This window comes from Cetorhinus maximus, chromosome 2 (assembly GCF_964194155.1).
Source record: "Cetorhinus maximus chromosome 2, sCetMax3.hap1.1, whole genome shotgun sequence".
NCBI lineage: Eukaryota > Metazoa > Chordata > Chondrichthyes > Lamniformes > Cetorhinidae > Cetorhinus > Cetorhinus maximus.
In genome coordinates this window covers 150,844,721-150,866,502 of record NC_135880.1, presented here as the reverse complement: position 1 = coordinate 150,866,502, position 21,782 = coordinate 150,844,721, and positions in this window count along the sequence as shown.

The window sequence follows — 21,782 nt, the reverse complement described above, 5'->3', positions numbered from 1 at the left end:
GGATAATTTATCTATCACCCCCTTACAATCTGCCTGCTTCATCCCCAGCTCAGTTCCTCCCAGGCAGATAGGGTTAAAATTACCCACTCCATCATGATATGGTTTGAATGTGGGAATACTGCAAACACATGGACAATATGAACTACTTACTTGGCTATTAACTCTTATTTTGTAACTTAACATTAAAAAATCTATTTACAGTTCAAAAATTTGCACATTTTATATCTGCACTTTAACATGACAGTTTAATTACAACACTTGCATATAAAACTCAGGTTTGCTTTTAGTTTGGAAATTTAAACTGGTTATGGTCTTAAGCTGTTTTTTAAGTTGTTTATCTAGCAAAATGCATCCATATTACAAGCGCTACTAGTGTGACACGATTTTGGAAGGAAATTTGCTCCTTTAGGTGTAAGCAGAACCACATTTGCTGGTATTGCTCTTTTTATATCTCTGTGCTGGCAGATTGGAAGCCAACTGAGAGTAGCTTCTGTATAAAGTCCTGTGATGAGTTGTCACTTGTCAGCTCACTGGATTTATAAGGGGTAGACAAGGGAGTGATGGTGTCTGACTTAGAATTGCAAATCTGACAAGATTTATTTTAGGGGCCTGAGGGATACAGTGCTATTTTTTCATACCGTAGAACTTATTTTCCAGGCCAGTAATACTCTAGAGGGTCTATTATCTGGTGTCATGTGCTGTGAGAAGATCTCCCTAGCTATCTCTGCTGTGGTTTTACTGCTGTAATTGTCACTGTAAAGTTACTTCTTCGAATGGATATCTGTAAAATACCAATATTGCATTTACTCATTGATATGATTCTTAGTCTATTTTGTTACCCATGAAGCTCCATCAGTTGAAGCACTGGCTGGTGTTTGGAAAGAAACTATTTGCACCGAGTCTGAACACTTGGGGCAGAATATTACGTCCTGCGGGTGGGCACGTGTCTGACCCGATCGGGCGTAAAATAGCACTGGATGACCGTCTCGACGTCATCGCGCACTCGCGTAATATTTCGGTCGGCGCTAAGGAGCTGGTGCCAGAGCCGTGCCCGCCATTAATAAAGATGCTGCTTAAGGCCATTAAAAAGCCAATTGATGGTGATTTTCGTTGCTCGTGTAATTTCGCGCTCGTTGCATGGGCAGGCGGCCAGCCGACAATTTCAAAAACCTCCTCCACGGGCAGGATAAAATGGGTGAGCAGCATTGCCAGTAGTGGGGAGTTTGATGCATAGTTTGATGCTGGTGACTTATTGGTACTTGGCAGCTTCATCTCTGTTTGGGGCTTCATTGTTAGCTTCATTTCAGGACTCTTTGGTGACTCCAAAGACCCCTGGAATGTTCAGACCGTGTGGACCTTTCCAGGCCCCAGGCAGCCTTTCGTTACCCTGGTAATGGGGATTGTGGTCTCCACTGGTAGCACCTCCTCTGGGGAGGAAGAGAGGGGCAGAAGGGAGAGGAGTCCAAGTATCCCAATGCAGCTTCCAGGGGAGGGAATTGTGGGAGGAGAGGTGCAGGCACAGGGCGGGTAGGGCCAGCTGGCAGTCCAAGGTGGAAGCGGCCGCAGAAGATGCCACTATCCTGCTGACAGGGTTTGCAGGCAGCGATGCAGTTACCTCAATATGACTGAGGTACAATGCCAAAGGAGGCTCCACCTCTCAAGGGAGACAGTGACCTCCATTTGTCAGATGATTGGGCCTGAGATCAGCTCCGACTGCGTGGGTTGGACACCCCATGCCAGTGGCTCTGAAGGTCACAGCGGCCCTCAACTTCTAGGCTTCTGGCTCTTTCCAGGGGTCAGTAGAGTATCTGTATGGAGTCTCCCAATCAGCTGTCCAGTTGCATCAAGCTGGTGACAGAAGCTCTGTTCAGGCGGGTACTGACCTTAATTTTTTACTGTATGAATGAGGCCAGCCAGGCAGAGTGAGCCAGAGGCCTTGCAGTGATTGTTGGGTTCCCACCACATCCAGGGTGTAATCGACCATGGCTGGCATCTCCGCAGTCACCGCAGCCTCATCAGATGCGACGGACACTGGTGGAGGGCTGGAGGAGCCGCTGCCAACATCCAGAGTGGCCTGAGAGGAGCCCGCAGAGACAACAAGCAGCACCTGCGCCAGCGTGAGGTTGCTCTGGACCTCTCTGCTCACCATTGTTGGACGGGCATCTAGCTGGGATACTGGGTGCCCCATCCATACTGCACACTGGTACTGACCACCTGAGGTCATTGCCTGTGTGAGGGTTTGCAGGTCCGAGCGCAGCCCCAGGAACCCCTGATTCTGTCCCTGGAGCTGCATCTCCATGAGAGCTGCCACTCTCTCAATGGAGGAGGTAGTGTGCTTGGCCATGAGGGTCAACATAGTGCTCATGCTCCATGTGGACTCCTCCACAATGGAGGCCGCGGCACACAGACCCTCATGGATCTCTGCCAGAACCTCCCACACTTCCCGCTGGACGTCCAGCATCTGCTGCCTAATGGACAACTCCAAAGGCTCATCATCTGCCATCAACTGAACATTGCCCTGGTCTACAGCAGTCCTCCGACTGCTGGTGCCCTGCCACACTCTGCCTCCGCCTGCACCTCAAGCGAGTGTGAAGTGCCCTCACCAATATGCACTGACATTCAAGCCACTGATCTAATGCCCACGGGGTGTTGGTATCTGCGCTGGTGCCTACTTCAGAGAGCGGGTGTGACGCAGGTGCAAATGAAGCCCCGTCTTTTAGTGTCCATAGACCAAGCGTGTGCTGGCAAACCTAAAAGGGAGAACAAGGACACATCATTAGTTAAAGTCATCACACTGTCACTGTGCATGCCAGGCACCCTGGTAAGACAATGGAGATCTGCAACACGGTGCCATCATCTTTCAATGATCAATGGGGACTCCAAGTTCAAGGCTTACATCAATGAAGAGACTACACTAGATGGATTGCACAATCTGACATTCTCACCTCTGTGCACTGCCACCCCTGTTTCTCCAAGCCCGGTTGTACGGGAAGCTCTCGAGCTCAATTCTGGTGAGCAGCAGCAGGTTGAGCGGGCCTTTGCCTGCACGTGCCCTCTCTGCTTGGTTATGGCACGTCTTCTTCTGAAAGGACAGAGGAGCCATTGCAGCCTGGCCAACCCCAACTGAGGAACACCTCGCAGGTCACATCCGAGTCATGACCCTCGAACCACAAGGCACTCAGTCAAAGCAGCCAGGGCTCACCCCCTTGGCCAGCTCCAGTGTCATTGACAGCTGGCACTCAGACTCTAACACCCCTGAGCTCCATAGGGGGATGGCCACAGCTTAACACTGACCCATGCCAACACGGTACTCACCCTTCCAGAGCACAGCAGGTCATTGAACCACTTCTGTCACTGCACCCATGTGCGCTGCACCATGTCATGGCTGCTCACCGTTGCTGCCATATCCTCCCATGCCCTCTTGATGAGGTGCGGTAGCCTCCTCCTCCCATCTCTGGGGACAAGGGTGTCCCTCCTGGTAGCCACCTCCTCCAGCAGGACTGCGAGGCACTCATCTGTAAAGCAGGGTCCGAGTGTTTAGCTGCACTCGACTCCATTAAAACAACGCAGAACAGGTGTCCTTTCGTGGCAGCCTTTCTGGGGCTGCCTGGGCTGTTTTTAAATCGTCTGCCGGGTCGTCAGGTCGACAGGCCTCTGCCCCCGCTCGGCCCTTCCTGACAAGTGACGAGTCGTGTTTCACGCTGGGCGGGCCTTAATTGTCCCGCCAATGTAAAATCGCAATCAAAGGCCGATTGTGGGCGACATGTCTGCCTGCCGACCTCAAAATTCTGCCCTTGGTGTTCAGATACCATGTGTTGCTGTATTTAACCTGCAGCAATGATGATGAGAATGGCTTTAATTCACATAATTTTCAGAGCATGAAAACAACATCAAGAATCAACAACCAAAAAAAAATCCTCTAGGTACCTTCTACCTCGTCTGATGAGATTTTAATGCTTCTGTCCTGCAGATTATATTGTTTTGTTCTCAATCTGGTTTCAATCTAACTTCACTGTAGGATAAATAAGATCCATTCTGGTGAGAGCAAAAGAGAAAAAAGGAATGATGCCAACAGAGTCTCCAAATACTATGAATAAAACTACCAATAGTTATACTTCGTAATGGAGGTGAAGCCCATCTTTGGTCAGCATCTTGAATTAGACTGACCCTTTTTGTGACCACAGCTCATTATGGTATGCTTCAAAGGAAAAAGACAATGGAGTAAAATTGTCATCTCAAACAGATATCGTTTAAACAAGGGCTTGAAATCTTTGAATAATTAAGCACAGAAGCTGTGTAGTACATATTCAAGAACGTACCAGTAGTGTAGTAGAAATTGTGTAAGGACAGTTCTGGTCTGTAATACTACATGGTCAATGGGATTTTTAAATAATTAAATGAACCTTTGTAAGAAATTGCAAATATGCATAACTAGCATTTTTCCCTAGACATGTAGTAATGTGGTATATTACACTTGACATTTGTCTCTGCTTTTATGTTGACCATCACTGCTTTCTGGAGGCAAAAGACATAGGCAACAACAGTCGAGGGCTTGTTCTGACATCAAGTGCTACTCCCTTTGAAAGAGCATAAAATGGAATTTGTTGGTCAAGGTACCTAATCCACCTATCAGCCCGCAAGAATTATTGGTTCTTAAGGTCAAGGACATCTCTGGTCCAATGGTCTCATGTCAAGGATCCTGAAAAGAAACGTTCATTCTCTTTTCCTCTCCACAGAGACTACCAGATCTGCTGAGCATTTTCTATTTTCATTACTCAGGAAAATCCAGTTTTGGTTTCAGGCTTATTGTGGTTTTCCTGTTTTATCACAGCAACCGGTGTTATTAGGCATGGTTGAAGGTGTAAGCTGGAATTTCCCCAGTTGGCAACAGAACTGCTCATGTAGATCACTGATACTAATTGTTAGGTTTCTTTGAAATTTGCACTCCCTTTCAGCCTTCTGATGCCTGCCTTTAAACAACAGCACAAGCATCCTTTAGCAATGGCCCTCATTATTTCAATTCCAGTTGAAACTGAGGGAAAGCTATTGTGTATTTCAGTGGAACTGCCTGAAGTGATCTTTACCAATTTGAGCTGAAGTGGCTTTCATAGCACCTGCCATAATGGTAGAAGAGGTGAATATTTCTGCAACAGTTTGGAGCTGACAGGGAAGTTGAATTGCTACTGCAGCAATATCTGCTGCATCTGAATCAAATTTGTATCTCAATGACAGGAATAATAACTATCCCAAAGTCAAAATGGAGATCAAGGTCTGAGATCTCAAATAGAACTGTCAGATAGGTTATTTGATAGTTAAGGTGTTCTGAAAATATTCATACTGGAGATCTGCTATAGATTGCTGATATAATGTTGACTTCACTGACCCCCTCTTTTATTGTTTCATGTGCAATAGTCAATGCAAAGCAGGGAACTATTGACTCCTGAATTGTTGCCTGGAACTGCAGGGGAACAAACTGTAGAGCACAGAGCCTCTTCAGGTTCTGAGGAGGAGGAGGAGGTGGGATGTGATGCAGCTAATGCACCTGCAGTGGCACACATTACTGCCCGGGATGGCCAGGATGTCCTCTTCATTCTGAGGTTCAGTTAAGTTCCACCAGTCCAGTGTCTGACATAATGCAAAAGCTGCTTTCCCTCAAAAGTCCAATAGCAAACCAGCAAATGAAAATGGGTAAGACGGGAATTTGGTGGAAATAAATAATACTGATGTGGCTTAAACATAAAACTGAAACATACGAATCTAACATAATGTGCAACTACAATTCTTTATTCTTCCTCTGTCTAGCACATTTACAACGTGCAACTCCTGTGACTTCACCAGAGGTAGAGACAGGCTGAGACAACAGAGCTACTTTTGGCTAAGATTCTCTATGCTTTGAGGATCCTGGCAAAAACTGCTGTACCTGATTTGGCTATTGGGATATGAGGCAACCTGTGAGGCAGTGACTAGGGAGTAGTGGGGCCTGGGTACAATGATTGAGAAGGAAGGCACTTTCAGCAAGTCCCCATGCCCATGTCTGCTTTCACCATCATCCCTCTCATTTCTCATCTGTACTTCCTTCTAGCATTGAACTGGAGCAAACTTCACTGCAGATCAGGGGAGTGAGGAATGTCAAAGGCTGGAGTACCTTGCAAATTTTTAGGTGGTATTCATATTTTTTTTTTATTCATTCATGGGATACAGGCTTCGCTGACTGGGCCAGCATTTATTGCCCTTCCCTAGTTGCCCTTGAGAAGGTGGTGATGAGCTGCCTTCTTAAACTGCTGCAGTCCATGTGGTGTAGGTACACCCACAGTGCTGTTAGGAAGGGAGCTCCAGGATTTTGAGTTAGCGACAGTGAAGGACCGGCGATATATTTCCAAATCAGGATGGTGAGTGGCTTGGAGGGGAACTTTCAGGTGGTGGTGTTCCCATTGATCTGCTGCCCTTGTCGTTACAGGTGGTAGTGGTTGTGGGTTTCGAAGGTGTTGCCTAAGAAGCCTTGGTGAATTCCTGCAGTGCATCGTGTAGATGGTACACACTGCTGCCTCTGAGCGTCGGTGATGGAGGGAGTGAATGTTTGTAGATGTGGTGCTAATCAAGCGTGCTGCTTTGTCCTGGATGGTGTCAAGTTTCTTGAGTGTTGGTGGAGCTGCACTCATCCAAGCAAGTATTCCATCACATTCCTGACTTGTGGCTTGTAGATGGTGGACAGGCTTTGGGGAGTCAGGAGGTGGATTACTTGTCACAGGATTCCTAGCCTCTGACCTGCTCTTGTAGCCACAGTTTTTATATGGCTAGTCCAGTTCAGTTTCTGGTCAATGGTAACCTCCAGGATGTTGTTAGTGGGGATTCAGTGATGGTAATGCCATTGAATGTCAAGGGGTGATGGCTAGATTCTCTCTTGTTGGAGATGGTTATTGTCTGGCACTTGTGTGATGTGAATGTTACTTGCCACTTGTCAGCCCAAGCCTGGATATTGTCCAGGTCTTGCTGCAGTTAGACATGGACTGCTCCAGCATTTGAGGAGTTGCAAACGGTGCTGAACATTGTGCAATCATCAGCAAACATCCCCAATTCTGACCTTACGATAGAAGGAAGGTCATTGTTGAAGCAACTGAAGATGGTTGGGCTGAGGACACTACCCTGAGGAACTCCTGCAGTGATGTCCTGGAGCTGAGATGACTGATCTCCAACAACCACAACCATCTTCCTTTGTGCTAGGTATGACTCCAACCGGTGGAGAGTTTTGCCCCTGATACCTATTGACTCCAGTTTTGCAAGGGCTCCTTGATGCCACACTCGGCCAAATGTGGCCTTGATGTCAAGGGCAGTCACTCTCACCTCACCTTGGGAGTTCAGCTCTTTTGTCCATGTTTGAACCAAGGTTGTGAGGTCAGGAGCTGAGTGGACCAGGCAGAACCCAAACTGGGCATCAGTGAGCAGGGTATTGCTAAGCAAGTACCGACTGATAGCACTGTTGATGACCCCTTCTATTTCTTTCCTGATGATCGAGAGTAGACTAATGGGGCAATCAGTGGCCAGGTTGGATCTGTCCTGGCTTTTGTGTACAGGACATACCTGGGCAATTTTCCACATAGCTGACTAGATGCCAGTGTTGTAGCTGTACTGGAACAGCTCGCCTAGAGGCGAGGCAAGTTCTGGAGCACAAGTTTTCAGTACTATTGCCGGAATATTGTCAGGGCCTATAGCCTTTGCAGTATCCAGTGCCTTCAGCCGTTTCTTGATATCACATTGAGTCAATTGAAATGGCTGGAGTCTGGCATCTGTGATGCTGAGGACCTCTGGAGGAGGCTGAGATGGATCATCCACTTGACACTTCGGGCAGAAGATTGTAGTAAATGCTTCAGCTGTATCTTTTGCACTGCTGTGCTGGGCTCCCCATAATTGAGGATGGTGGTATTTGTGGAGCCTCCTCCTTCAGTGAGGTGTTTAATTGTCCACCACCATTCACGACAGGATGTGGCAGGACTGCAGAGCTTGGATCTGATCCATTGGTTGTGGGATCGCTTAGCTCTGTCTGTCACTTGCTGCTTATGCTGTTTTGCACACAAGTAATCCTGTGTTATAGCTTCACCAGGTTGACACCTCATTTTTAGGTATGCCTGGTGTTGCTCCTGGCATGCCCTCCTGCACTCTTCAGTGAACCAGGGTTGATCCCCTGGCTTGATGGTAATGGTAGAGTGGGGGATATGCCAGGCCATGAGGTTACAGATTGTGTTCAAGTACAATTCTGCTGCTGCTGATGGCCCATAGTGCCTCATAGATGCCTAGTCTTGAGTTGCTAGATCTTTTCGAAATCTATCTCATTTAGCATGGTGATAGTGGCACACAATACAATGGAGGGTATCCTCAGTGTGAAGGTGGGACTTTGTCTCCACACGACTGTGTAGTGGTCACGCTTATCGATAATGTCATGGACAGATGCATCTGTGGCAGGCAGGTTGGTGAGGATGAGGTCAAGTATGTTTTTCCCTTTTGTTGGTTCCCTCATCTGCCGCAGACCCAGTCAAGCAGCTATGTCCTTTAGCACTCGACAGCTCAGTCAGTAGTGGTGCTACTAAGCCACTCTTGGTGATGGACATTGGTGTCCTCCACCCAGAGTAGATTCTGTACCCTTGCTACCCTCCAAGTGGTGTTGAACATGGAGGAGCACTGATTCATCAGCTAAGGGAGGGTGGTATGTGCTAATCAGCAGAAGGTTTCCTTGCTCCATATTTGACCTGATGTCATGAGTCTTCATGGATTCCGGAGTCAATGTTGAGGACTCTTAGGGCAACTCCCTTCCAACTGTAAAGCACTGCCGCCACCTCTGTTGGGTCTGTCCTGCCGGTGGGACAGGCCATACCTAGGGATGTTGGTGGTGGTGTCTGTGACATTATCTGTAAGATATGATTCTGTGAGGATGATTATGTCAGGCAATTGCTTGACTAGTCTGTGAGACAGCTCTCCCAATTTTGGCACTAGCCCCCAGATGTTTATAAGGAGGGCATTGTAGGATCAACAGGGCTGAGTTTAGACCACAAGACATAGGAGCAGAAGTAGGTCATTCAGCCAAATGAGTCTTCTCCGCCATTCAATGAGATCATGGCTGATCGGAAGATCCTCAATTCCACTTTCCTGCCTTTTCCCCATAACCCTTGATTCCCTTACTGATTAAAAATCTATCTATCACAGCCTTGAATATACTTGATGACCCAGCCTCTGCAGCCCTCTGCAGTAAAGAATTTCACAGATTGACTGCTCTCTGAGAGAAGAAATTAGTCTGAGATTATGCCCTCTGGTCCTAGACTCGCCCACAAGGGGAAACAACCTCTCATCATCTACCCTGTCAAGCCCCTTAAGAATCTTACATGTTTCAATAAGGCTGCTTCTCATTCTTCTAAACTGCAATGAGTACAGGCCCAACCTACTCAATCTCTCCTCATAAGAAAATCCCTCCATACTCAGGGTCAGCCTAGTGAACCTTCTCTGGAAGGTTCTCCATTCCCTTTGAAATAAAGGCCAACATTCCATTTGCCTTCCCTGTACCTGTTGAACTTGTATGTTAGCTTTTTGGGATTCATGCACAAGGACTCCCAAATCCCTCTGTGCTGCAGCCTCCTGCAGTCTTTCTCCATTTAAATAATATTCAGCTCCTCTATTCTTCCTACCAAAGTGCATAACCTCACATTTTCCCACATTATATTCCATCTGCAAGTTTTTGCCCACTCGCTTAACCTGACTATATCACTCTGTAGACTCCTTGTGTCATCCTCACCACTTGCCTTCCCACCTATTTATGTGTCATTCGCAAACTGAGTTTGCCGTTGTCATTTCCGGAGCTTAGGTTGATGTCGGGTGGTCCATCTGGTTTCAGTCCATTTTTGAGGCTTTGTAGCAGTTTGAGGGCATTTAAGAGTTGACCACATTGCTGTAGGTCTGGAGTCACATGTAGGCCAGACTAGGTAAGGATGGCAGATTTCCTTCCCTAAAGGACATTAATGAACCAGATAGGTTTTTATGATAATCGACAATGGTTTCATCGTCATCATTAGACTTTTATTTCCAGATTTTTATTGAATTCAAATTCCACCATCTGCAATGGTGGGATTTGAACAATGGTCCCCAGAACATTACTCTGGGTCTCTGGATTGCTAGTCCAGTGACAATAACACTACGCAATCGCCTCCCCGGTGTGCAAGCAATTCGTGAAGGGCTGCATGTACCTATTTGGTTGCAATATTTGATGCTCTATTCAGGTGGCTACTCTTTTTTGAACCCAATGACATCATGCTTGGGGCAGACACTTCCATTCTCTCTGCAAGTGTGTACAGTCTAGCTGGAACACCTGTCAGTACATCACACATTCTTTGCTGCTATTCCAGAAGTATCCTATTCATTGATAGCTCCCTGATGTACACAGCAGCTATGTCCAGGTAAACACTGCTTGGGGTGTCCTGTGGCTTCTGGCACAGAATCTCTGCCACTGTTCCTGTTTCCATGATCTGCTTTTGCTCACTTATGATGCATGTCTTACTGGTTCCACTGAAGTGTGAGTATCTGAGATGGTGCATGGTCTGCATGAGTCCAGTGATAGCCCACCATAAGAGTGAGTGACCTCCTTTAAGGAGTTGTCATCATCTCCTGGACCACCTCTCCCCCGGGACGATTCAAGGTTTTTGTGGAAGGATAAAGATATGAATTAGATCAAGTTCAGTAAGGTGAGAATATTTTAAGCGCTGGTTATGCCTATGATTATATTTCACTAATTGCTGACACCAAGCTTTTTTTTTGATTCGTTCATGGGATGTGGGCATCGCTGGCTAGGGCAGCATTTATTGCCCATCCCTAATTACCCCAGTCAGAGGGAATTTTAAGAGCCAACCAAGCAGGCCAGACCAGGTAAGGAGCTACTCACACCCCACTTCCTGTAAGGATTCCATCCCATTCTCTCAGCTCCTTCGCCTCCGTTGCATCCGCTCCGATGATGCCACTTTCCAAAACAGCGCTTCTGACATCTTCCTTAACCGAGGTTTCACACCCACAGTGGTAGACAGGGCCCTCAACTGTGTCCAACCCATCTCCCGCGCCTCTGCTCTCACACATTCTTCTCCCTCCCAGAACCATGATAGGATGCCCCTTGTACTCACTTTTCACCCCACCAGCCTCCGCATTCAAAGGATCATTCTCCACCATTTCCACCAGCTCCAGCATGATGCCACCACCAAATGCAACTTCCCCTCATCCACCCTGTCAGTATTCCGTAGGGACCGTTTCCACCGGGACACCCTGATCCACTCCTCCATCACCCCAAACACCTCATCCCCCTCCCATGGCACCTTCCCATGCAAACGCAGAAGGGGCCATACCTGCCCCTTTACCTCCTCCCTCCTCACCGTCCAAGGGCCAAACCCTCCTTTCAGGTGAAGCAGCACTTCAGTTGCACCTCCTTCAGTTTGGTCTACTGCATTCACTGCCCCCAATGCGGTCTCCTCTACATTGGATGGACCAAATGCAGACTGGTTGATCATTTTTGTGGCACACCTTCAGCCTGTCTGCAAGCATGACCCAGACCTCCCTGTCGCTTGCCATTTCAACACACCATCCTACGCTCATGCCCACATGTCCATCCTTGGCCTGCTGCAATGTTCCAGTGAAACCCAATGCAAACTGGAACTGGAGGAACAGCACCTCATCTTCCGATTAGGCACTTTAGAGCCTTCTGGACTTAACATTGAGCTCAACAACTTCAGACTATGACCTCTTTCCTCTATCCTCACCCCTTTTTTTTATCCCTTTTTTAATTATTCATTTTTATTTTTTATTTTTTATTCATTTATTTTTATTTTTTTATTTTTCATTTTTATTCATTTATTCATTGTTTTATTCTAAACTTTTATCCTATTTTCGATCTTTTTTCCCTGCCGCTGTCTCCTCCCCCCACCTCACCCCACCCCCATAAGGGCCATCTGTCACTTGTTCATGTTGTTCTTTTCAGAGTGCTTATCCTTGTCCCGCTATTATCACATTCTGCTTTCCTACCTTACTGCCATTATCAGCACCTCCTTTAGCCCTCACCACTACCATTAACAACGACTTTGTCCATTTGTTCATGACATCTTTGTCAATCTCTCATTTGCCCCCACCTATCTCTGGCTTTCTATCCAGCTTCACCTGCTCCACTTCCCTTAAAAAGTTTAAATTTCATCACATTTTTACTCCTCTTTTGCTCTGAAGAAGAGTCATATGGACTCAAAACATTAACTTTGTTTGTCTCTCCACAGATGCTGTTAGACCTGCTGAGTTTTTCCAGTATTTTCTTTTTGTTTCAGATTTCCAGCATCCGCAGTATTTTGCTTTTATCTAATTGTAATGCAGTGATTGGGTTAAAGAGCCACTGACAGACACTCTGCTCTTGCTTCCAGGTTTCCTGTGCATTACCAGACACCAGCCAGCATATCGGCACTTTAAAATGCAGCTTATAGTCTCTATGAAATGTTGGATAAATCCAGTGGTACAACCTTGGTTGAGACCAGTAACTCTTTATTTAAAAAAGAAATTAAATCCCAGTTATTTACTAAAAGAATGAACCCACAAGATTCCATGGTTTAAAACAGAAGAATCTTTACTATTTAAGAGTCAAACAAAGTAAACACTGAGATAATCTCCTATATTCTAACATCCAGAATCAACATAAATTGTGTGCAAACGTTGCTCATCACATCCCCTGTAAACCTCATGCTCCTTACCTTAAATCTATGCCCCCGGTTATTGATCCCTCCGCCAAGGGTGGAAGATCCTTTCTGTCAACCCTATCTATGCCCCTCATAAGTTTATACACCTCAATCATGTCATGCTCAATCTTCTCCGCTCCAGGGGAAATAACCGCACCCTATGCAATCTCTCCTCATAAGTCAAGCTCTCCAGGCCAGCCAACATCCTGGTAAATGTCCTCTGCACTCTCTCCACTCCAATCACATCCCTCCCATAAAATGCATTTCAGAACTGCACGCAGAACTATAGTTGTGGTCTAAGCAGCGTTTTCTGCATTTGAAACATTACCTCCCTGCTCCTATATTCTATGCCTCGGCTAATAAAGGCAAGTATGGCATTTACCTTCTTAAACACCTTATGTACTGGTCCTGCTACCTTAAGGGACCAGTCGACATGCACACCATGGTCCCTCTGATCCTCGTTACTTCCCAAGGTCGTACCATTCATTGTGTATTCCTGTGCCACCTTTGTCCTGCCCAAGTGCATCACCTCACACTTATCCACATTACATTCCATTTGGCATTCATCAGCCTATCTGACCAGCCTGTCTATATCTTCCTGTAATGTAAGACTATCCTTCTCACTATTTACCACCCCAACAATGTTCATGTCCATTGGTTCTGGAAGGTTGAGCACATAATGAGCCAGGGGGAAAGGGACGAAGTGTGTCAGTGTGTGCACGCTGACTGATCCACTGTCCTTGTTCATTTCAGCATCATCAGAGCCGATCCACCAGGAGGAGCTGCAGATGCCCCCGCTCACACCAGAGGGCCCTCAAGTGTCACCTGCACCACACCATTTCTGCGAGGCAGGCACCAGCACAGATACTAGCACCTCGGTGGGCATTGGAACATCGGCTAGTGTCCCGGGGCACAGTGGAGAGGGCACTTCACATTTGCTGGAGGAGCTGGCGGAGACAGAGAGTGTTGATGGCGCCAGCAGTCGGAGGACTCCAGGGGACCAGGCACATGCTCAGTTGGAGCCTGATGATGTGCCTCTGGAGTCGTCTGTGACGCAGCAGCTGCAGGAAATGCGGTCGGGTGTGCGGGAGCATCTGGGTGTGATACATGAGGCTGTGCATTGCTTGGTGTCCGTGGTGGAGGAGTTCACACAGAGCATCACTGATGCAAAGAGCCTCATGGCAGAGCATCGTGCTTCCTCTATGGAGAGAGTGGCGACTCTCGTGGAGAGGGGCCTCCAGGATAACAATCAGGTCCACCTGGGGTTACACTCGGATCTGCAAGCCCTCACAACGCCAGTGGCCACAGCTGGTCATTGCCAATGTGGGAGATGGTGCGGGCTTTAAGCTTCCCAGCTCATTGCCCATCCATCCACGGTGAGCAGGGAGGGCCGAGGCGACCTCATGGCGGCACATCAGCTGCCTGCTCTATCTGCGGGCTCCTCTCAGGGCGCTCCGGATGAGGGCATCAGCTGTTCCGCCCCTCTCCCAGTGACCGCTTCATCTGGTGAGGCTGCGACGACTGGGGAGATGCCAGCTGTGCAACTGGCAGATCCCCCCCAGGTGGGGCCAGCAGAGGCTCCACGGGCCAGAGGACGATTGCCAAGGTCATCAAGGCCAACAGGACAGCAGAGTCAGCAGGCTGTCTCAGATGCCACTCCGAGTGATGGGGCAGCACAAAGACATAGCACCCGTAAACGAAAGCACAAGGCACACCATGGGTTTCTCACTGGTGCTTTTGTGTTGGCCCAAGATTAGGTCCTTATAATTTATTTTTGCTTGCTTACAGTAGTCATGAGTGTTTGTTTGGACATTCAAATTTATGTCCAATGCCCTTAGTTGCAGCTGATGACCTGGCAGATTTAGCACTTAGGTGCTGAGTATGGATGCGCCAGGCAAGGCTGGTCCTGCTGATACATTTGTGTGGAGCTAGCTGAAGGTTCATTGGATTAAAGCCCCCCGGGTGTCCCTGCCTTCTTGGTGTAGTCCCAGGTCAGCGTTTAACCCCTCAGCATTCCCCTGTGCTTGTTCATCCTCAGAATCAGTGCTGGACTCATCTTGTGCAGGCGCAAACACTCCATCAATGTCTTCATCGTCCACCCTGCATTCCCCCTTTCCAGCGCAAGATTGTGGAGAGCGCAGCATGCAATGACTATCACCAACACATGATCTGGGGGGTACTGGAGTGCGCCCCCTGAGCAATCCAGGCATCGGAAGCGCATCTTGAGAAGACCAATGGTTCTCTCCACCAGAGCCCTTGTGGAGGCGTGGCTCCTGTTGTAGCGCTGCTCAGCTTCTGTTCTTGGATGGCGGAGAGGCACCATGAGCCACCTTTTGAGGGGATAGCCCTTGTCACCCAGCAGCCATCCATCCAGCCGAGCCAGAGCACTGAAGAGCCCCGGCACCTGGGAGTGTCTGAGGATGTAGGCGCCGTGGGAGCTGCCTGGGTACCTGGCACAGACTTGCAGAATCAGCATCCTGTGATCACACACTATCTGCACGTTCATGGAGTGGAAGCTCTTCCTGTTGACGAAGGCACCGGGCTCATCTGCTGGCGCCTTGATGGCCAGATGTGTACAGTCTATAGTACCCTGGACTTGGGGGAAGCCAGCAATGGCCACGAAGCCTCTGGCTCGCTGTGCCTGACTCGTCTGGTTCCAGCGGATGTGGATGAAGGTCAATGCACGTCTGAACAGAGCGTCTGTGACCTGCTTGACGCAAGTGTGGACAGCTGATTGGGAGACACCGCAAAGATCACCCACCGAGCCCTGGAAGGATCCAGAGACATAGAAGTTGATGGCAACTGTGACCTTCAGAGCCACTGACATGGGGTGTCCATTCACACAGTTAGGGGAGATCTCAGGGTCAATCATCTGACACATATAGTTGACTGTCTCCCTTAAGAGTCAGAGCCTCCTTTGGCACTGCACCTCAGACATATCGAGGCAGCTGCTTCGCCGCCTGTATACCCTGACAGCAGGATAGTGGCGCCTTCTGTGGCCCCTTCCACTTTGGACTACCTCTTGACCCTGCGCCCCTTGTGCCTGCACCTGTACTCCCAAAGGTGGCTCCTCTGGAGGCTGAATGTGCACTCCTGGCCTCCTCCTCCTTCTCAATGAATCACAGAACCTCACAGTGCAGAAGAGGCCCTTCAGCCCATTGAGTCTGCACCGACATGTGAGAAACACCTGACCTACCTATCTAATCCCATTTACCAGCACTTGACCCATAGCCTTGAATGTTATGATGTGCCAAGTGCTCATCCAGGTACTTTTTAAAGGATGTGAGGCAACCTGCCTCCACCACCCTCCCAGGCAGCACATTCCAGACCGTCACCACCCTCTGGGAGAAAGGTTTTTCCTCACATTTCCCTGCCCCTGACCTTGAACTTATGTCCCCTTGTGACTGACCCTTCAACTAAGGAGAACAACTGCTCCCTATCTACCCTGTCCATGCCCCTCATAATCTTGTATACCTCAATCAGGTCGCCCCTCAGTCTTCTCTGCTCCAACAAAAACATCCTAGACAACATCCTGGTGAATCTCCTCTGCACCCACCTCCAGTGCAATCACATCATTCCTATAATGTAGCGACCAGAACTGCACACAGTACTCCAGCTGTGGCCTCACCAAGGTTCTATACAACTCCAACATGATCTCCCTTCTTTTGTAATCTTTGCCTCGATTGATAAAGGCAAGTGTCCCATGTGCCTTTTTCACCACCTCACTAACATGCCCCTCCGCCTTCAGAGATCTATGGACACACATGCCAAGGTCCCTTTGTTCCTCAGAACTTCCTAGTGTCATGCCATTCATTGAATAACTCCTTGTCAAATTACTCCTTCCAAAGTGTATCACCTCACACTTTTCAGGGTTAAATTCTATCTGCCACTTATCTGCCCATTTGACCATCCCGTCTATACCTTCCTGTAGCCCAAGACACTCAGCCTCACTGTTAACCACCTGGCCAATCTTTGTGTCATCTGCAAACTTACTAATTCTACCCCCCACATAGTCATCTATGTCGTTTATATAAATGACAAATAATAGGGGACCCAGCACAGATCCCTGTGGTACGTCACTGGACACTGGCTTCCAGTCACAAAAGCATCCTTCTGTCATCACCCTCTGTCTCCTACAACTAAGCCAATTTTGAATCCACCTTATCAAATTACCCTGTATCCCATGTGCATTTGCCTTCTTTATAAGTCTCCCATGTGGGACCTTGTCAAAGGCTTTGCTGAAATCCATATAAACTACATCAACTGCACTACCCTCATCTACACACCTGGTCACCTCCTCAAAAAATTCAGTCAAATTTGTTAGGCATGACCTCCCTCTGACAAAGCCATGCTGACAATCCCTGATCAAACCTTGCCTCTTCAAGTGGTGATAGATTCTTTCCTTCAGAATTTTCTCCAAAAGTTTCCCTGCCACTGAAGTGAGACTCACTGGTCTGTAGTTCCCTGGCTTATCTCTACAACCCTTCTTAAATAGCGGAACCAGATTAGCTGTTCTCCAGTCCTCTGGCACCTCCCCTGTGGCCAGAGAGGAATTAAAAATTTGGGTCAGAGCCCCTGCGATCTCCTCCCTTGCCTCCCTCAGCAGCCTGGGACACAAATCATCTGGACCTGGAGATTTGTTCACTTTTAAGCATTCTAGCCCTCCTTCCTCCTCAGAGGAGTTGCCTCCAGTGGACATGTCAGATCCTATGCCCAGGCTAAGGGGAGGCCTCTGGAAAGCTACAGGCCCGCTAAAGATTACTGACTGCAGGGTGCTGACCTGAAGGTTCAAAGTACACAGAAAGCTGAAGGAATTCGTTCTGAACTACGGCAGATCACACAGGCAAGTTTAAAATTCTTTCTCCAATAAATAGTCCGCAAAGCAGATTGACAACCCCACTGAGCCCTCTTATCCCGCCCGTGGATGAGGTTCATAGAAAAGTCTCCTACCTGCCTGCCCATTGCGCCCATGCACCGACCCAAAGATCGCATGGGGTCTAAAACTTGGCGTCAATTGATGAATTAAGGGCCTTAACTAGCCTGTTAATTAATGGCAGGCACATGTCGAACTTCATCGCGCGCCCGCCCGGCGAAATATCGCAATGGCGTGTGGTGATGTCAATATGCTCGCCCAACATCCCGCGTCATTTTACACATGGACGTGCAGGGCCCACCCCCCCCCACCGCCCGACCCCCCCACTTGTCAAACTGAACGTTCTGCCCTAAGTTTCTTTTGCATGAGCATATGTGTTTTACAAATCAGAATGTATTTAACTATATAAGCTGTGAGCAATAAGGAGTCAATCAAACAAGGTTTTCTTGAGTCAAAGAAAGAGCCAATTTGTTAATCACTGAATCAGAGAAAAAAAAAAGCTTTCGACCCTAATTCAGCCATTCGGGCCCACACACATGTATCAGAAAGAAGGGGAGTTAGAGTCCAATTTAAAAAAGCAAAAGAAAATACAGTTTTCCTTTGATTGTCCTTGAGGCATAAGTTTTGAACCTTTTTGTCAATTTGGGTTAGCTGGTTCCTTGGATGTAGTCAGGTGCAGAAGATCTTCCAATTATTACAAGATCTCGGTTTGATGGCAGGTTTCTGATAGAGTTAGAATTCTTATTCCAAAAGAGAGAGAGAGAGAGCAGCCTTCAGCCTGCTTCATTTTCTGAAGACTTTTTTGACACTAGCTGTGTTGCATGCAATCCCTCTCTTGTGGCTGGGCAGCATTGCCTTGAAATACTTCACCCATTGTGTATTTCCAAGAGGTTTTGGGTATGTCTAAGTGGCAGCCATAGTTTCAATATCCAGTATTTTGCATTTTTAATGTTCTCTTAGACAGTTACAAGTTTCAATGGGTGTCTGGATTATAGGAAATGAGAGTGATTTGTTTGTTTGTTTGTTTCTCACCTTCACCTTGGAATGTGTTCTTGCATTTTTAATCAGCTTGCTTAGTCTTTAAGAACGTCCACAGCTCCATCTGGATTACATGGATAACCTGGATAACCAATGTTTACTGAAACAGCTGCAGCAACTTATTCTCACCTTCAAGATCTGAAATCTGTCTCCTTCAGCTCACCTATACTGTACCACTGAACTTATCAGCTGCTACTATTGAGCTTGAATGGCTCTGCATCACTTTAATTAGCCTCAGCCAGTTTCAATCTGCCCAGAAGTTTGTTTCCAAATCTCAGTTTCAGTTTTTGTCTCCTTAGAAACTGGGAGGGTCAGTTTCCTTTGTCCGTTTCCCTTTTCAGTTTCTGTTTTCAGTTGGGGCCTCAAAAAAAATACAAAATTTGAAAACACAGATTCTATTATAGCTGTACTATGTATTGCGGCTGTTCACTATGTTTTCTCAGTTTGAAAGGATAGTTCAGTCAATAAACATTTCAGTCCATGGAACTCCCAAGCACTCCAGGTTCTGTCTGCAGGTTGCATGGTTTTTGTTTCCATTCTTTCATGGAATGTCACTCGCTATGCCAACATTTGTTGCCTATCTCTATTTGCCCTTGAGGATGTTCTGCATACATGTGCCATTCATAGTTGTGATGAGGCTATGCCCCTTTATTTTTGAAAATGATTTTTCAACTTTCAACTGATTGGAAATTTTACAATTTGAACTGACTCAGAGCAAACTGCTTAAAAATGTAAGGCCACTTTTCAAGGTGAAGATGAGAAACAAACAAATCAATCTCAGGAGTGTGAAGAGAGAGACATTTCCTATAATCCATCTTCTTGAACTGCTATGTGGTGTAGGTATAACAAAATTGCTAGCAGCTTGATACAATTGAGTCATTTGCTTAACCATTTCAGAGGACAGTTAAGAGTCTGGAGTCACATGTACAAGGACATGATGAACCAGATAGGTTTTTGCAACAATGTCATTAACAATATTCATTGCCACCATTACCAAGGCTAGCTTTTTAAATTCCAGCAGCTGCCTAGATCGGATTTGACCTCCTGTCTGGATTGTAAGTCTAGGTTTCTAGATAACTAGTCTAGTAACTTTACTACTACACTTCTGTCCCTTTACAGCTGGTTACTTGGGATATAGGGAAACATAATTGTTGGACTACTCATCTATGAGAGCATTTTCAGAGAAGGGGTAATTTTGGTGAAAAAGTAAAATCTGCTGCCCAGTTGGTGCAATGCAAATAAGACACACCAGGCTGAAAGTCTGGTTTTAGCATGTGTTTTTGGCGTTAATTGCTGAATTTCACTTGCCTGGGGATGCTAAACAGACAGGTGCAGGTTTAGCACTAAGCACTGATGAGACACAATTTTCATGGCATTTAGCCTCCGTGCACATATTTCAATTGAAGATGCAGGGTGCACTGGCTGACATACTGTATAGCCCAGACCGAGGGAAAGGCTTCACAGATTCTTGGACGTGGAATTAGTGGTCCTACTGAAGGAGATCGAGAGGAGGAGGGATGTCCTGCACCTGCAGGGACAAAGGAATCCGCCTAGCCCTCCTGCTGCTTTCTCCTGCAACAACTGGTGCTGTTCTGCCTGGCCTTGTGTCTACTTCCAATTGCACCTCCAGACCAAGGAGGACCTGAGCAAGGCACCCATGACCCTTTCACCTGGTGACTCCTATAATAAACTCACTTCCTTTTGGTGATGTCCTGAAAAAAATTCAGGATAAAATGTTCATAGAATTTTTGGCAAATACAGTCCCAGAAAGTCTCCCAATGTGTCTCAAACATCTTCTGTAAACCTCCAGTAGCATATGAAAAGTAAAAGCTGAGCATACCTTTAAATAGTGCTGAAAATCCTCAGTAACAACTTGTTTATTCCTGTTTGGCTGGCGGAGGGTGTTGGCTGTAGCACGAGCCACCAAATGCATGGAGCCTCTTTATTGAGCATTAGCAGGGACTTGTCAATCAAACCCTTAACAATACATTGAGTAGCTGTTCTTCTTTTGGCAATTTGGTGTCATGAACTAAAAGTTGGTTAAACCTATGTTATAGCTCAAGACCTCAGCTTAGCCACCTTGGAGGCTTTTTAGCATCTAAGTATCTGAGGAAAATTGCCCCAGTGTCTTTCCACTTCAAAGAGATGATGAAATTTAGCTCGTACTTTCTGTTTGAGCAAGACTTTATATAATGTGGAATAAGTGTATTCACACACACACCCTTGGAGGGAAAAGGTTTAAGCAAGAAAAATAGTTCTCCCAGCCATGAGCATAAAATTAGAGTAAATGATGCATGATTGGTAAATTAGTTAATGAATTGATGAGTTATTCCTGCAGTGAGGAAAGGGATGGTGGTGTAGTGGTAATGTTACTGGGCTAGAAATCCAGTCGCTAATAATAGTGACCACAAAACTATCAGATTTTTGTAAAAACCCACTTTAGTCACAAATGCTCTTCGTTGTTCTGGCCTATATATGGCTCCAGGCACACAATGTGGTTAATCCTTAGTTGCCCTCTGAAATGGCCTAGCAAGCCACTCAATTGGATCAAACCACTACAGAAAAAAACTAGATGGATCACCTGGCATCCATCTAGGCACCTGAAACGACAATAGCACAGCATACCAAATTCACGCTGCAATGTCCTCCTTGCAAACATTGGGGGAACTTGTGGCAAAGGTTGGAGGGCTGTTGCACAGGCTGACCAAATCACACCCATAAGCTAATGACCATGATACCTCCAGCACCATCCCAGAAAAGGTGACAGCACTGACAGAGGTGACAGAGTTAGTTGACTTTCCCATTCACTATGCTTGGCACAGAGAGCAATTTCTTTGCCCCAACCACTGCAGCATTTGGGATGAGTTGACTCAGCCAGGCCAGTGATAGAACCAAATGCCTTTTCCAAAACTCCCTGGATTTGGGGATTTGAATTTTCTATTTGATTGGAAAATAGCAAATGTAACTCCTTGATTCAAAAGGGGTGGGGAAGGCTGGGGGAGACAGAAAGCAGGAAACTACAGGTCTGTTAGCTTAATATCTGTCATAGGAAAAATGTTAGAAGCTATTATTAAAGATGTTATAGCAAGGCATTTAGAAAAATTTAAGGTAATCAGGCAGAGTCAACATGGTTTTAT